Source organism: Pseudorca crassidens, chromosome 9 (genome assembly GCF_039906515.1).
Source record: "Pseudorca crassidens isolate mPseCra1 chromosome 9, mPseCra1.hap1, whole genome shotgun sequence".
Taxonomy (NCBI): Eukaryota; Metazoa; Chordata; class Mammalia; order Artiodactyla; family Delphinidae; genus Pseudorca; species Pseudorca crassidens.
Window position 1 is genome coordinate 8,061,296 of NC_090304.1, and position 16,370 is coordinate 8,077,665.

Consider the following 16,370-nt stretch of genomic DNA (forward strand, 5'->3'; position numbering starts at 1 on the left):
CCCACCCGCAGAAGGACTTGCTGGATCCAGTAACGTCCCTCCAGATAAGTTATCACCAGACACCATCCTTCTGAAGGTCTTGAGAGCACGTGCTGTTCTTCAGAATTCTGCAGTGTCTCTTTTCGGTAACGGGGCATCTTCCTGACCCGCAGAGCGAGCCTGTCTTGGTCACACGCCGGATTAACCTTTAAGCTTATTTATTAACCCCGGGTCAGCCGCTCTCCCCACACGCACATCTTCTGCCTTGAAAGGGGCCCTCGAAGCTCCGTGGTTGGGGAGGGTTTTCCCAGCTAGGTGCCAAGGGTGGCCCGCACTGTCCTGGCCCCTGGCCAATGTCACGGGCTGCTGAGTCACTCAGTCCCGAGATTACCAAGGGTTCCTGGACACCTGCCACGTGTGCTGGCTCCACACACAGGCCTCACTTTGCACTTACGGGGACCCGATGACAAACTCTGAAACCAGACACATGTGTGCCTGTAGGGCCTTGTCTGATCCAGGCTCCAACCCTGGAACAGAGCCAGAGCCCCTGATCTTCTGAAGAGGGGGGGTCTCACCTGCCCAAGCCCCCAGGCTGATGGGCACTGTCCCACCCGGGCACACCCACCCCCAGCACCTTCCCCCTGGGGTGGCATGAATTCCTGGCCAGTGAGACGCCAGGTAGGAGGGCCTGCAGCCTGGCCGGCGCAGCACCGAGACTCAGGCCTGCGTGGGCATAGCACCTCCCCGAGAGACCACAGGACTCTTCTCCTGGTGGGGTTCCCAGGGGTCTGCACATCACCCACAGTATGGCAGCAGGGGTGTCGCAGGAAGCGGTGACTTCCCTCTCCCCTTACTACGCTAAGTGTGGTCCGCGGACCAGCAGCATCACCCGGGAACTTGTAGAAATGCAGAATCTCAGGCACCACCCAGACCTCCCGGGTCAGGATCTGCATTTGTGCGCCTGTTCAAGTTCAAGGGGCGCTGCCTTAGACCGTTCTCCTCCCCCAGCCACTGCTGGGCCGACCCTTCCACCTCCTCAAAGGGACTGTCTAAGAGGGGCTTTGTTGTTATTCGCACCACTGCCTCCTCATCGACACATCATCTCTTCGGGAATGGGATCTTACCTCATCTTTAAACTGTCCAGCGCCCAAGCCTGTGCACGGGAGGCGCATGCTGGGTGTCTGCTGCGTGGAGGGACCGTTGTCAGGAAGTTTGCCGAGTGCCCCCTCGTCAACTTTATTCTCTGCCGGCACAGAGGGCAGGGCAATGGAACCTGCTGCCCCCGCCAACGCTGGGCCCATAGAGACAGACACCTGGGGACATGTGTTCCCCACCCCCCTTTCCCATTCTGCCCCCGGTGGCAAGTAGACCCCAGACTCTCCTCTGCGTTGTCAACCCAGCTACAGAGGGACCTCACCCAGTCACAGGCCCTGCAGCTATGGAGCTGCTGTTAAGGAACCTGCTGGGCGCCATCGCCCAGGGGATGCAGGGGCCCCGAGGCCCTGCTTCTCCTGGGTCTCCTGAGCTCTGTACCTGGTTTCCCGGGGTATGAAGGTGGGTGTAGGGTACAAACTAACCTGCAGAGCACTCATGTATCTCCCCCTCCCCAAATTCAGGTGGATTGAGAGAGATGACAAAAGGCAAAAGAGGAAAGGAATACACGTAAGATATAAAGACCATGGGGCAGGTGGACAAGGAGACCCCGCCCCAGGCAGAGGGACCCACCACCCCACACAGGAGGAAGAAGAGGAGCTTTTGCAGGGGTTCAATAGCACCAGGTGGGAGGCTGTGGGGGAATGGAGGAGGATTTGGGTAATTAACAGAAGGGGCATCAGCAAAGTAGTCATGCCAGCCCCCCTCCCTACCTCCCCTTAGCCACCGACTCCAGTGTTTGCCCAGGGTCAAAGCCTCAAGTACAGATAAAAGGGGTTCAGAAACTGGGGGCTAGGCCCACAGAACAAGGGCAGCACCCCAGCAATGTAAGGGTCCCACATCGGAGTGGAGCCCTTTATTCAGAAATTCATGTCCACTCACTCCACCTGGCTACGGGACTTGACTGCTAGCCCCCACCTCAAAGGACCATGGCCAGGGCTCCTGCAGTCAGAGATGTCACTCACAGCTAGGTGGCAGGAATTCCCACTTGGCCTGAGGAAAACCCCACTTCTTCAAACATGAATGGAGAACCAAGAAACACCGACACTTAGGAATCCAGTGCACTGAGAGAGATACACCAGATCAACAAACAGAAGAACCAACTCAGTAGGTAAGTGAAGTAATGCAGTAAACAGAAGAAAAATCTAAAGTAATTATAGCTTATATTGTCAGAGAAATATAAGAGGACATCTGTTTTTTAAAAAAGGAAAAGGAAAAATTCTCAGCATTTTGGAAATTTCAAACATGACTGACAAATTCTGAAACTGTCAATGAATGGGTTGAACAGTGAAGTGGATGCAGTGACCTGGGAGTTCCTGATAAGGGAATTTCCCAGAATACAGTGCAAAAGGACAAAGAGATGAAAAATACTTACAAAAAGTTACAAGTCATGGAAATTAGGCTTTTTGACATCTAATAGAGAGGTTGGAGAAAACATTGAACGTAGGATTTGAAATAATAGAAAAAAATTAGAGGGGAAAACATCTCTGAGCTGAGTGGTTTAGACCGCTGAGCAGGTATAACAAAAAAACGACACACACTTGGTGAAAGTCTAAGCTCCAAGAATAGAGTTGGGTTTACACATTAAGTTCCCACCACGACTCATGCAGTATATAGTCACCTAGGCCATTATTTCAATCACAAATCTTTACTGAGGACCTGAGCACTGTGCCAATTACAGGTATTCCCACTTCTCAAAAGTTCACTTTACGCCAGTTCACTTTTACAAAGAGTTACATCAGCACCTGTTTTCATTAATTGAAAGAAATCTGAAGAGGACTTTCACTTTTAGGGAAACAAGCGAAAATAGAGATCAGTATTTGTTCTGCAGCAAGCCCTTATAAGGGCGGTGCTGCACCCTGGGCAGTGGGAGTGGCCCTGCCAAGCTCCTCCCCCAGGAACCACACCCAGCATCTCATAGTTTCATAGGAACACTCTACTTTCGGATAGTGGGGGAAACCTGTACTATGGACGTAAAGTTGAAAAAAAAAGCTGCTGGTCTGGGGGAACAGACGTGAAGCCAGGCAGCTAGGACAGAGGTGCATCCCACAGTGGTTAAGAACATGGGGGCTCTGCAGTGCTAATCCAGCTCCACCTTTTCCCAGTTCAGTGACTTTAACCTCTCTGTGCCTCAGTTTCCTTCTCTGCAAAATGGGAATCCTAATAGCAGTTCCTGTCCCGTAGGTCGTGTTGAGGCCATAAGTAAGGCACTTAGAACAGTGACTTGCACGTAGTACAAGTGAGCACCATATATATGTTTGATAAGGACATAAAGGCAGCGATAAATGCTCATGATCAGGGATATGGAAGCGCAAAGAAGGTGGCTGACCCTCCTTGTGGGATCCTGGAGCCCTGAAGGCAAGTGGGAGTTGCTCTAAGGCGGTTTCGGGCCCAGGTCCACTTAAGCAGGTGCCGCTGCCTCTTCCCTGGGACGGGGGCCTTGCTGTCCACCTCACTCATGGAAGCACAGTGGGGCCCTGGGCTTGTCATATCCTGTCTGGGTGATGCTGGCAGGGATGGCAGTAGCACCAGTGCCTGAAGGAAGCAGCCCTGGCGCTCGGGATGCTTCACATCTCATCAGGGAGCTCTGCTCATCCACAACCTGATTTCTTTTTAGCACATCACAGTTCCTCAGCCCCAAGGCCAAGGGCCAGGGCCAATCTGTGGGCAAGGAGGGCCCTGAGAGATGAAGAAAGTGGGGGAGGTGGGCTGTTATATTCATCTGGAATCGTGGCAAGGCAGGGGGCCGTGGGGTGGGCTGCCTCTCGGACTCTCAGTGGAAACACAAAGAGAAGCAGAGCGTCCAGGGCGCAGGTGGCCAAGAGAAGAGGCTTTAGGCCAAGTGCTACCCCCAGGGCCTGTCCTCAGGGATACGGGGCGCTGGGGACGTGCTACCTCTGGGTGTTGGGGACGTGCTACCTCTGGGCAGGGTCTCCAGAGGGGGGAGGCTTGACTCTGGATCTCTGTGAGGCCCCAGGAGGAAGACAAACACTGCTTGACTTGAAAGTTCTCTTCTCCTGGAGGGTTCTGCTTCCTGCTTCTGGAAGGATGAATGCAGAAGGCAAATGCAGCTCCAGGGGCTGGGCTTGTGGTCAGGGGACATGCAGCCCAGGCTCTGAGGCTCAGGGGTAGCCCAGGGACAGGTGGGTCCCATGATGCACAGATGACCGGAGGCCCCCTGTCAGCTCCCCCACGGTGGCCTTGGGTCACTGACTGCAGCCCTCCAGGGCTTACAATGCTGGCAGACCACGACCTGGAGTCCAGGGGAAGAGCTAAACCCCCAGAGCCTGTCCCGAGACCGAGGACAGGATTTCCTGGTCCACGGGGACTCCAGCACCTCTGGGCTTTCTCTGTGACCTCCAAGGAGTTTCCTTGCCCCGTGATTTTGTCACCAGGACCTTGATCCTTTTTCCCTCTAGGGTCCCACTCACTGTCTTCCACGTCTTGGATGGTATCTGGTAGTGGAAGAAGTTTCAAGAAGGAGAAAAGACCCCAGACTGGCCATACCGGGAAGGATGCAGTAGGTGATGTGCAGGACAGCGGTAAAACGCCTCCTGTGGCCTTTAGGACCCAGGCCAGCAGACGCCTGGTCCACTCCCCTGCGGTGGGAAGTCGGAACATCCTCCAACACTCCCATCCTGGAGGGAAGCCTGCTGGTGCCCATTTTATGCTTCAGTGACCAGCGCTTCCCTAACTCTGCCCTGGAAGGACAATGACCGCCACTCTCAGCGCTGTCAGCTTTCCCTGACCAGGGGACACCAGCCAAGGGAGCAGTGACTGTAGTCTAAAGAGAGGATTTCCACCCCAAACCCTCGTGTCTCCCTCAGTCCCCAAAACACAGGGGCCCCAGTGCACCTCTGTAGTAAAGGACGATGCAGCCCCAAGAGGCTCCGAGGCAGGCGGCCACGGCAAAGACCTGGCGAAAGGCCTGCGTTTCTGCAGAGCACCCTCTGCCCTAAAAGGCCTTTGAAAAGACTGCCTGGGAATCAAATTGCTGTGCTGACATCGAGCTGCTGAGCATGAGGGCTAGGAAGCCAGGATCCCATGAGAGTTCACAGCGCTGACTCTGGAGCCAACCAAACTGGGTTCAAATCCCAGCTCTGACCGCTGGACAGTTAGCTAACCTCACCGTGCCTCAGTTTCCTCCTCTGTAAAATGGGGACAGTAGTACTGATGACATAGGGTGTGAGGATGAAATGAGATAATATTATATTAGTAAAGCACTTAGAATAGTGCATAGCCACACAGAAAAGCTATGGACATATTTAATAAAGAAATACTTGTTCCAGGTTTTCAAAATCTTCAAGGCCCAGGTTTAAGTCACCAAAAACAGCCCAAGACAAAGGCACAGTAATGACGCAGCAGGCGTTCATCATCTTGCTTCAGAGCACTGTTTTTTCAAAATTCCATCATTTAGGACTTCCCTGGTTGCTCAGTGGTTAAGAATCCGCCTGCCAGTGCAGGGGACACAGGTTCGAGCCCTGGTCCGGGAAGATCCCACATGCCGCGGAGCAACTAAGCCGGTGCACCACAACTACTGAGCCTGTGCTCTAGAGCCCGCGAGCCACAACTACTGAAGCCCCCGCGCCTAGAGCCCATGCTCCGCAACAGGAGAAACCACCGCAATGAGAAGCCCGCGCACCTCAACGAAGACCCAAGGCAGCCAAAAATAAATAAATTTATATAAAAAAACTTCTATCACTTACATGTCTTCCTGACTTCTGTCACATCCTCAGTTCCCTTGCTTATTATTAATAAACAATAAACTATTATTTATTCATGCTTTTCTTTCAGTCAACAGACTTCTAAATAATTTATCTTCTGCGGGATGTTTGTCAACTACCATAACTGGAAAACCAGTATCACTTGTCATAAACAGAAGGAAACTGTAAAAACAGATCCTGTGGAAACAAAACAAACAGTATGTTCTAGCTGGATCCCTTTGCCTGCCAAGGGCTCTGAGCTTTCTCTTTGTTTTTAAGAATAAAGCATCCGCAAGGGTTAAGGAGATTCTCCCGTCAGCCAATCGGGGGCGGAAAGAGAAGTGACCAGGGAATCAACTTCTTTCCCTGTGAAGGCACGTATTCCCCCCTCCTGGGACACCGCCTAGAATGACCCCCTGCCCCTCCGGGCGTGCGCCCGCGTCGAGGAGTGAGCATCTGGGGGCGGCGATTTCATGGTCGCCGTGGCCAGATGCGCGCGGGCGGTGACCTAGAACAGGTGAGGCGGGAGGGGAGGGGCGGCCGCAGCTCAGGGCTGGGTTTGTCTAACGTGTGCCCTCTGGCGGCTGTTGCCTTTGGGCGGGAGGAGCACGTGCGCCTGGGGTCTCGGTGGAGGATCTGCTAAAACAGCCGGGCTCCCTCCCGGGACCCGCTGGACACCCCAGGATAGGAAGTCATTGAGCGCGCATCAGGGGGTGGGGGGGTGCCCGCTCCGCCCCGTCCTCTTCCTCCGGTCACCTCGTGGCCATGGCAAGCTTGGGGCAGACCTCTGGTGCCCAGACCCCCTAGGCCTCCCTCCCGGAGACTCCTCGCCGCTCCCAGCATACGTCAACCTGGCTCTGCCCTTGGCATCACAAGCCGTCCTTTCCCTCTAAGCAGGACCGAAAGACATGAACCGCTACCGTTAGCCAGCCCGAAGAGGAGGGGGCGGGGGAACTGAGGCCCGAACGCAGCAGCCGCTGCTCAGGCGATGGCGCCCCCCAGCTCTGCGCACCCACCCGGGCGCCCGGGTAGTTGCGAGCCCGCTGGCTCCGCCCAGGAGCAGGTCCAGCGTCCGCGCGACGCAGCGGCGGGTTTGCTGGCGGCGGATTTGCAGGCGGCGCGTCCCGCCAAGCAGCGCAGGGACGCGGCCTGTCGCGCCCCACAGCCTGCAGGGCCCCGGGGGGCGGCCAGACCTGCGGGCGAGTGCCGAGAATCCGCCTGGCACGGCGGCCTCAGGGTTCCCCAGCACCACCAACCGCACAAAAAGGGAGGAGCCGCGCACCAGGCAAGCCCAGGGCACCGTGGATCGGGGGATCGCGAGAGGCTGAATGTACAAACCGACCAAGGCCAGACCACATACAAAAATAGAACACTGAGCGAGCCGCAGCAAACCAGCCCGGGGGAGCCAAACCTCAACTTCTGCAGCATCAACCCCCAAAGGCCAGAACTCGGTAGGTAACTACCAGCTGCCCTAATTTTTTCTCTGCTCCAACTTAAGACCTACCAGAGAAAGGCATATCTGCTCGCCTGGCCAATCACACGGGCGGCCTCCTTTCTAATCTGCCCACCTCCAGCTTCCCCACGCTAACAACCTCCAATCCTGGCACACCGGACGCCTCCCGTTTCCCACTATGAAGCATCTGTGGTGGGAAGCAGATGGTGTGAGACATAGCAGCAAGAGCTCGAGGGCCCCCAGGTCTGTGCCCTGGATGGTGGCCCTGGGGTCCCCCCCATGGTCCTCATCCCTGGGAGCAGACAGAGCGCTTGGGATGAACTCTACACGCACTCATTCGTTCATTCATTCATTCAACAGACATTTCCTGAGCGCCTGTTGGGTAAGGAACGGCCCGAGGACACGCCCCTAAAGCCCTGCCTCATAGGGGCTCCACTCCAGCCGAGGAAGAGAGACAGCAATCAACGCGCAAATATATTAATAGAAATGGAGGACAGAGGGTGATATAGCAGAAGGGGATCGAGCGGGGAGGGGAATTCCTGTAACTCAGGTGACGGAAAGCCTCTCTGAGGGGTAGCTGTGGCCTTCGTCCTCTTTGTTTAGGACGACTCTGGAGAACTAGGGGGCTCTACCCCTCTGCGGGCTGTGCGGCAGCCCCTCTCCCCTCCCCTAGTGCTGGCGGCCATCTCCCTGCCGCTGTCCAGGACAGCAGTGCTGTGCACGTGGCTTTGCAGCCCCCATCAGCAGCGTGCTTTGTTCCTGAGGCTCCGGAAGGACAGACGGGAAGCCAGCATCAACCCACAGGGACAAGGAGAGCATGTGAGGCTGCAGCCTTCTCTAGAACCGAGTGCTTTTGGGGACCCCAAGGTTGGCTCAGGGCTGTGAGCAGGGGCAATGCAAGACACAGCAAAATACCAGCCCGGATGTGGGTTTGAGGTCTCACTGTCTGTAAGAAAAGGAATACGGCTCAGCTTTGGAAAGAGAGAGCTGCACCCAGCTCTCTTTGTCACCGTGTGACATGGGGCCAATTATTTAACCTCTTTACTAAGCCTTACTTTCAGCACCTGGAAACTGAGATGCAAATAGTAGCCCTCTCACGGGGCTGTCGTGAGGTTTCCATGAGATAATCTATGTGAAGCCCAGAGCATAGAGCCTGGCGCCAGAAAACCCCTAATAACAGGGCCTGTGTTAACCTGGCATCCAGCAAGCCCAGGGGCTTAAGGGGTGGGCTGTGTTTGTTTCCTACGAGGAAACCGAGGCTGGAGAGCTTAACATGGCCCCATGAAGACCTGGAGCAGGGCACTGTGGGTCCTTTTCCAGCTCACTTCCCGACCTGTCCAGGGATCTGTCCTGTTCTGGATAGCAGCCCCCAAAGAAGGCTCTGGTTCCGCCTCTCCCACCTGCACTCGGCTTTCCAAGTATTTGTCTATGTGTGTATAAATATGTATTTTTTTCTTTTTTTACACAAATCGTAGCCCCTCTCCATTTCCACTACCAATAATTCTTGGAACTCATTCCATATCCGTACATACAGAGCTTCCTGATTCTTCTTTAAGCCCGAGTGATACCCCACTGTATGGATGTTTGCAGTTTATTTCCCACAGGTGAGTACATTGGTAGGTAAATTCCCAGAAGATGAGTGGCCAACTTGGAGGCGTGTGTGTTTGTCATTCTGAAGCTGTCACTGTTGTAATAGATGACCTGCCTCCCTCACCGTCAGTGGTGCCTGCTTTCACACTGTGGATCTTGGCCAGCATGATGGGGGAAACTGGTATTTCAGTGTCTTTTAACACATGTCCTGCTTACGATGAGTGAGCATCTTTCACACGTTCAACAGCCATTTGTAGCTCATTTCTGTGAATCTCATCTGCCCAGCCCTTCTCCTCCCCCAATTAGGCTGTTAGTCATTTTCTTGTTGATTTGTACATGCTCTTTATATTTTAGGGAAATTAGCCTTTGTCTGTGATGTGAGTTACAGATATTCTCCCCAGGCTGTCATTCAGAGCAGCACTTCTAACCTTTCTGCTACAGACCACACCCTGTGCTCTTCTTTTAAAAATTCCAGCATTATTGAGTTATAAGTGTTCTTTATATTTTCTGGATATAGTCCTTTGCCCAATATATGTATCGTGAATATGTAATATGTATTCTCCTCTGTGTAAACACAGACTAAAAACAAAAGACTAAAGTCTTTTCATTAAAAAAAAAAAATCCCCCAGCATCTAGCTTAGTTCTTTGCCTATCGTAGAAAATCAACAAATGTTTGACAATTAGATCAGGGATGTAAAAACATTCTTTATTCTTCATCTTCATTAAATAAAAAAGTTTAAAGCTTATTCTCACCATTTCATATTTATTTAGTTATAACTATATACTTAGACTCCTAATATATTAAAGATAATATAAAAGATAATCAAGAAATGGAAATTTAAAAGAATGAGCTAAAAATAAATACAAATGGGATTCTGACATTTCTTCCCTTACCCCGACAGATTGTCTGGTGCCTCTCCCAGAAGCATGCCGCCCACTCTGGAGATCTCTGGATCACACATTGTTTCCTGTGAACTGCAGCTTAACTGTGATGTGAATTGGTGTGGCCTCTGGGGTTGGTTGTGAAATGTTTGACTTGTTTCCCCTGATCGAACACCAGGCATCTCTGAGCTGTCACCGAAACCAGACCACACCTGCCAGGAATACGGGAAGCGGGGTGGAGATGGTGAGGTGCAGGAGGTGCCAGTCTGGGATGCAGTAGCCCTGGGCCCCCAGCAATCTGCGGCCCACCGGTAGTGATAGGCGATGATGGTCCCCCCTGTGGTTCAGGACCAGTTTGCAATCCACTCCACACGGTGAGAAAGCCCGCAGAGGAGCCTGCCTTAGGGACAGGTGGGCAAAGACAGGGACCCACAGCCAGGCCCCAGGGTGTGCTGCCTGCAGACTTACAGAGAGGCCTTGAGGTCGTTATCATGCCAGCCACACCCACTGACATGGTGCCACTGTCAAGCTTGGGAACCCTGTACCAATGACTGGGGCAGGTGCCAAGACGTTCTCCACTAAATGATGAGATGTCAGCAGCTCGCTGGGGAAGAGGATGGACTGAAACCTCCCCAGGCCCCCCACTCTGTCCAAGGATCAGCAAGGGCCACGGGGCCCCTGAGCAGAGTTGTGGCATCACGGGAAGCCACAGGCAAGGACGTGCTCGGAGCAGGTGTACCAGTTTCCTCTTGCTGCTGTGACAGTGACCACCAACGTGGTGGCTTAAAACCACGCCATGGGCTTCCCTGGCGGCGCAGTGGTTGAGAGTCCGCCTGCCGATGCGGGGGACGCGGGTTCGTGCCCCGGTCCGGGAAGATCCCACGTGCCGCGGAGCGGCTGGGCCCGTGAGCCATGGCCGCTGAGCCTCCGCGTCCGGAGCCTGTGCTCCGCGGCGGGAGAGGCCACAGCAGTGAGAAGCCCGCGTACCGCAAAAAAAACACAAAAAAACAAAAAACCCACACCATTTCTTCTCTGACAGTATGGAGTCCAGAGGTCCACAATCAGAGTCTCAATGGTCTGAAATCAAGGTGACGGCAGGGACTGCCTCCCTCCAGAGGCTCGTGGGGAGGATCTGGCTGCTCGCCTTTTCCAGTCTCCAGAGCTGCATTCCTTGCGATCGGGAGCGCAACCACCTGCTTCAGTGCTCTCATCGTCACCTCCTTTCATCAAATCTCCCTCTGCCTCTCTTACAAGGACACTTGTGATCGTATCTAGGACCCACCCGGATAATCCAGGATAATATTCCTTAATCTCAAAAACCTTAATTCCATTGCATCTGCAAAGTGTCTTTTGCCATATAAGGTAACATTTGCAGGTTCCAGAGGTTAGGACCTGGATATCTTTGGGGGGCATTATTCTGCCCACCACAGAGGGCAACGCCAAGCAGACGGGAGGCTTCGAAGACCAGAGGGTGTTGGGGATGTTCAAGCTCACTTCTCACAGAGGCTGTGAGGCACAGGGGCTGGGACTTCCAGTGACCGCCCCCCACCCAGGTCTCTGCAGTAGCCCAACGGCTGCTTTGCAGAGTATCTCCAAGTTGGGGATGGGGAGAGGAAGGAGGGAGCCTGGATGCAGGACTCACATCACCCACCCATGGGCACCACCTGCCAGACCTATTGCCCCATTGGTCCAGGATGATGGCTGGACAGGTGGCTGCCGAGTCATCCTCCCTCCAGCCTCCTTCTGGTCCCAATCCAAGTATTGTTCTGACGTTTTCGAGGACAGCTTTTGGTCAGAGAAAAGGCTTTTCAGAAATACTTTGTTTTTTAAGCCCTAATTCTTCTCTGAGCTTTTAAGTGCAATGTACAAATCTTATTCTATGAGTATATCCAGCCAATTTTAACAATCATTTTTAAGGCGAACTTTGATTAATGTTTGTAGCATTTACCTACTTAGTTAATTAAACTCCTTTAAACATTTTACGCTGCAATCGAAGTGTATTATATTCCATTTTCTAAGTTTTTCAATTATCTGACTAATAAATCTTCCCAAGTCCTTAAGTGATCCTTATCAATCAGATCCATTAAACTTATAATTATGGTGATTTTTAAATATTCAAAAACTGTTTACCAAAGTAGTAAGACTTCAACTTACAAGCACAGGTCGAAACCAATGACTCAAGAGCACATTTAAAATTAGAATCACAAGTCTGATGTTAACACTCAAATCTGCCCAATTTGCTTAGACTTTCTAAGTTCTGAAAATGCCAAAGATACAAAGTAGATTTCTGAGCTTAACACAAAAAGATAAATGCTATAGTTTTGATTTACTTCATCATCACTATACTCAATTCTAAATTTCCCTGGGTTAAAAGTGTTCCCCAAACCGATTTGGGGTTTTCTTTTCAAGCACATCCTTCTCAGCTGGATGTGGGTTCTCAACCTGCAGATGTGGGGTGAGTCAATTCTTTTTTTAAAAAATAAATTTATTTATTTTTGGCTGCGTTGGGCTTTCGTTGCTGCGCGCGGGCTTTCTCTGACTGCGGCAAGCAGGGGCTACTCTTCGTTGCCATGCACAGTCTTATTGCGGTGGCTTCTCTTGTTGCAGAGCATGGGCTCTAGGCATGCGGGCTCAGTAGTTGTGGCTCTCGGGCTTAGCTGCTCCGGGGCATGTGGGATCTTCCCAGACCAGGGCTCAAATCCGTGTGCCCTGCATTGGCAGGCAGATTCTTTTTTTTTTTTAATTAATTTTTAATTTAATTTTATTTTTGGCTGTGTTGGGTCTTTGTTGCTGCGTGCGGGCTTTCTCTAGTTGCAGTGAGAGGGGTCTACTCTCTGTTGCGGTGAGCGGGCTTCTCATTGCAGTGGCTTCTCTTGTTGCGGAGCACGGGCTCTAGGCACTCAGGCTTCATTAGTTGTGGCACGCAGGCTCAGTAGTTGTGGCTCACGGGCTCTAGAACGCAGGCTCAGGAGTTGTGGCGTACGGGCTTAGCTGCTCCACAGTCTGCGGGATCTTCCCGAACCAGGGCTCGAACCGGTGTCACCTGCATTGGCAGGCGGATTCTTAACCACTGTGCCACCAGGGAAGCCAGGGCTCGAACCGGTGTCACCTGCATTGGCAGGCGGATTCTTAACCACTGTGCCACCAGGGAAGCCAGGGCGGGTCAACTGTGACATGACCTTTCTTTCCATTTTGTGAACAGTCCACACTCTCTATCCATTTCACGGAGGAGGACATTCGGGTTCTTTTCAGTTTGGGGCTCTTGTGGATGAAGCCGCTCTGGGGGCTCATGTGGTATCTCGGTGGGATGCACACTCGTTTCTGTTGCATCTACACCAAGGGTGGACTTGCTGGGCAGAGCAGGAGCATCTCTTTAGCTTTCCTAGACACTGCCAAACACTTCTCCAAAGTCTGCACTGCCAGTCTCCCTGTTCTCAAGAGAGAAAGCCCTGAGCAGAAGGGACTCCGCTTCCCGGCCCGTTTACCCTCCATTTGCCTCGGCTTAGGGCCCCCCACAGCTCACAGATCTCTCGGTTCATTGTGTTTCTGAGTTTCCAACTGCTCCTCAAACTCCTGCCACATCACAATCTTGGGGCAGCTGTGTGCCGGACACTGTGCTGACCCAGAGGGCCCGACTGAGCCAGGCCGGGTTCTCAGCAGGAGCTCACTGGGCGGGGAGGTAGGCAAGCAACCGGCCACCAAGGATGTACTGTGGTCAGTGCCAGGACTGGTGAACATGCCCATAGGGGCACCAGGCCCACTCGGATGTATCAGAGAGGGAGGCATATACTTGGGCAGTGTCCCCAAGTATCCAGTATCCTTTCCCCTTGTGATCACATCAGCCCTTTGGGGACCACCCCTCCCCCATTCACGTGGACCAGACTGAGTCCATTTCTGTTGCGTCCACAGGATCCTGGCCAATCCCGAAGTTTTCCCAGGAAGTGACACCCAAGTTGGGTCCTGAAGGGTGAATAGGAGTTGGCAGAGGAGGGGTGGGAGGAGGGGCAGGAGGAACCACACATATGAAGGTGAAGAGGCAAGAACTGACCTGGAACAATGGGAGAAATGCAGTTCTCTCCACACTCTGGGAGGGGAAGTGAGAATCAGCACCCGGTCCTGAAGAGCGGGACTGCAAGGCTGGGGATATGGGATTTCATCCTAAAAGGTAACCCGGAGCTGTCAGCAACGTTTTAAGCTGAGCGACTTGCTCAGATTTCCACCTTGGAAAGCTTCCTCTGGCCACAATACTTGGGCCAGATGGAGGCAGGAGACCAGCCAAGAGGCAGTTGGGATGGACGGTGGCGGGGGAGGGGGGGGGGGCAGGTGGAGCGGGGGAGGGGAGAGGCCTGACAACAGGAACCAGGCTTGTAATAGGGGCGGGGCAGGCGAGACCTGTAAGAGCCCCACTCAGCCACTGGTCAGCGCTGCAGCGGGCCCCTCCCCTCCCCCCTCTTCTGTATAAAAGGAGCCTGAATTTCGACTGGGACAAGATGGTTTTTGAGACACTAGTCTGCCATCTTCTTGGTCCCTAGCTTTCCGATTAGTTCTTCCTTGCCCCAGCAACTCGTCTCCTGATTTATTGGCCTGTCGTGCAGCGAGCAGAGCGAGCTTGGGCTCAGTAACAGGTTGAGGACCTCCAGACCCACATCACAGCAGAGCTGAGCAGATAGCTGCACCCTGAGCCCAACGAGCCATGGCCTTTCTGGAAAGTTCCTAGCTCTGCCCTGCCCCCAGAGCCCTTCCTCCCTCCCTCCCCAACAGGGAGAATCAGCTGCTGCCCCTCCCCTGGGATAACAAGAAGTAACACTTGGTCCTAATCCCCAGAACCTGTAAATGATACCTTATAGGCTAGAGACTTTGCAGACGTGACTGAATTAAGGATCTTGAGATGGGGACATTATCCTGGTGGGCCTGCTGTAATCAACTGACGTGAAGGCAGAAGCAGAGAGAGACTTGAAGATGCTACATTGCTGGCTTAGAATATGGAGGGCAGCCTCTAGAAGCTGGAAGAAGCAAGGAACAGATTCTCCCCAGGAGCCTCCAGGAGGAACCCACCCTACTGGCACCTTGATTTTAGCCCAGTGAGAACCATTTCAGATTTTTGACCTCCAGAAATGTAAGATAATTTGTGTTGCTTTTAAGCCACTAAATTTGGGGTGATATGTAACAGCAGCAATAGGAAACTCATACATACACCAGGGCAACAGAAGCAGCCAGTCTCCACCAATAGGTGAGGATGGTCCTTCTCTGCCCCACCCCGCATACTCCGCCTCCTACAAGACAATGTGGAACCCTCTACCTTCTCTCTATGGGGTCAGGTGTGGGCGTGGCTGAAACAGATCCTCCAGTCCTGCTGGGGCTGGTTGGACACACCCTGCCACCCTACAGGCTGAATAATAAGCTACTGCTGGAACTTATCATTCGGGAGTTCCAGCATATGTCTGTTTTCTCCCTGCACAAATGCCCCAGTAGTATTCTCTCAGGGGGACTGTAATGCTAATAACAAAATCCAGAGGCTGCTCTGCGTGGTGACTCAAGCCCCCACTTTCACACTTAGCCCAAGGCAATGGTGGTTATTCTAAGACACTTAGGACAGTCCAGTTACCCACTTTCCCAGCATCCCTTGCAGTTAGAGGAAGCAGAACATGACTCAGCACTGTTCTGTTCATCGAACTGCTGTTCATTCATGCACAGAATCAGTATGAGTGTATTTGGTTGCAAGTACAAAACCCAACCAGCTACGTCTTAGACAGATGGGGTTTCTTTTTTTTACGTAACTGTAAATCCAGAACGAACAGCCTACCAGAAATGATGGGTGCATCATATTCAATGGGCAAGAGCAGGAGTGTCTTTAGCAATAGCGCCAGGACAAGTGGCTGCAATATGGGAAGGAAAGTTGGATCCATACCTCACACCACACAGGAAAGTAAATGGTGCATGTATTAAGTAAGAGGAAGAATAACACTCAGAAATCTAGAAGAAACGAAATATTTGTAAACAGAGAGTAACACATGTATTTGGTGGTCTGGAGGGCACAGTAGGCACGCCCCCCACATCACAGTGGTTCTTTATCCCATGTTAATATGACCCCAACCCCTACAAGAACGAACGCTCACACACCTAATCCCGGACCATCAAACTATGTGAAGCAAAAACTGATAGAATTGAAGGTAGACATAGACAGATCTACATTAATAGTTGGAGACTTCAATACCCGACTCTCAATAATGGGTAGAACCAGATGGAAGGTAAGTAAGGAAATAGAGGACTTAACACAACGAACCGACTAAACCTGATGGACATATACAGAACACTCCACCTGACAACAATGGCATACATGTTCTTCTCAAATGCACAAGGGGCATTTTCCAGAAGAGACCATATGTAAAGGGATTCTGAACCCAATTCCAATGTAAGTGGGGGGAAGGGAGGTTCTCCAGACACCAGCTGGGTGTATGACCACTCAACTCAATCCTGACACTGTCTACCTGGAGTAGCATCAGATCCCACAGATAAAGGGCTCAGTCCCACAAGACTCTTCCCGTCCCCCACTTCCCCCTTCCCCCCCCAGGTTGTCACCTGTGCTCCTGACCGACTGGCTATAGATTGGA

At 52.5% G+C, this 16,370-nt stretch overlaps 1 long non-coding RNA gene across 1 annotated transcript; it reads left to right on the top strand.

The window, feature by feature from the left end:
* Positions 1–6,143: 6,143 nt before the first annotated feature.
* Positions 6,144–12,259, top strand: LOC137230038 (uncharacterized). The gene is made up of 4 exons (XR_010945981.1): positions 6,144–6,351; positions 6,732–7,285; positions 7,648–8,891; positions 9,780–12,259. It is a non-coding gene; the product is annotated as an uncharacterized lncRNA (long non-coding RNA).
* Positions 12,260–16,370: the final 4,111 nt, after the last annotated feature.